Genomic DNA, 1564 nt, shown 5'->3' with positions numbered 1-1564 from the left:
TATATGTATTTATTTTCTCTAAGTTAATAAATAACTCGGACAAAATGAATTGGTTAATAGATACCAGGGTAGCAAAGATTACAAGATGACTGTGGTGTAACTCCTGTTTATGAGGTAGAAACTCCTTGATATTTTGGGTACTTGAGTAAATATACAAATTTAGTAAATGGAGTAAAACGTATATGTTAACTGCATACTTTTATTTCCAACATATGTTTCGAAGATTACAAATTATACCTTCCATAGGAATTGGTGATGTTGATAAGGATGTAATCTTCTCTTCAGGGAAATACATAGGAATCAGCTTAACCGTAAGACATTTTAACCGATTGCCACATGCAATTAAACAATATATATATATATATATGTATATATGGTACATATGGAAACAGAATGCTGAAACACTGAAATATATTTATTAAAGTTTGTTATGTTTTGTAGTGAGAGGAAAGAAAGAAATCGTCATGTTATGGATATTTGTGAAGATGTTTCCACATTAGTTCAGTTGTTAGACTATTCAGTTTATGGCTCTTTGATACATCCATATAAAGAAGCAGTTTGAAGGAGTTCCATAGATGTATTTATTTTCTTTTAGTTTCTGTTTTTTAACTTCTGTCTTTCACTGATTTGTAACTCATTCAATAGAATGAACATCGAATTAAACTGAACGATAAAATACTTGTACCTCGACATTTCACCACTTACACCATGTTCTCTCTCTCTCTCTCTCTGACCCTTTCTTCTCTGACCCTTTCTCACTCTCCCTCTTTTGCTTAACCCTCTCACACTCTCCCTCCCTCTCTCCCTCTCCTCTTCCCTCTTTCTCTTCCCCTCTCTCCTCTCTCCTTCTCTCAGTGTCTCTCTCACCTTCTACCTCACTCTCCCTCACACTCCTTCCATCATCCCTCTCACTCTCAATCTTTCTCTCCCCTTCACTTTTCACTTGAATGCATCAACCAAATTTCTTTTAAAATTACTATCCACCTATCCACACTTCCCAGGTCTTCTGTCCCCATTCACTTCTATTCATCTTTATACAGTAATGTCTCAATATAAGAGTTAATTTGTTCCCAGAGACCATCTGTAAAGCAGAAACTCATAAAGCAGAGCAATAATTTCTCATCGTAGCAATGTTATAAATCATATTTCATTCTCAGAAAAATATTTTACTAATAATTTATAATAATTGTAAATAAATGACTATAAAACTACAGTAGAATGGTAAAGAATATTTCATGTAAAGTAAAAAAAAAAATGACAAGATCATTTATAATAATAATAAATATTATTATTATTATTATTATTATTATTATTATTATTATTATTATTATTATTATTATTATTATCATTTTCTGAATCACTTCCACTCACACTAGATTTTGTGCTTCAAAACTTTCAGCTCACCAAACAAAAGAGAGCTGAAAAATAAAACTTGTAAACCTGGGGTCTAATAAAGTGAGTCCTCATAAAATGAGATACTACTGTACTTTGAAGGGGGGGGGGGTGTCTATCAAGACACCTCATCAACTATTATTCTTATCTCTTTCCAATTTCAGCCCAATAA

This window comes from Octopus bimaculoides, chromosome 16, assembly GCF_001194135.2.
Source record: "Octopus bimaculoides isolate UCB-OBI-ISO-001 chromosome 16, ASM119413v2, whole genome shotgun sequence".
Classification (NCBI taxonomy): Eukaryota; Metazoa; Mollusca; class Cephalopoda; order Octopoda; family Octopodidae; genus Octopus; species Octopus bimaculoides.
This window is presented reverse-complemented; position numbering follows the sequence as displayed.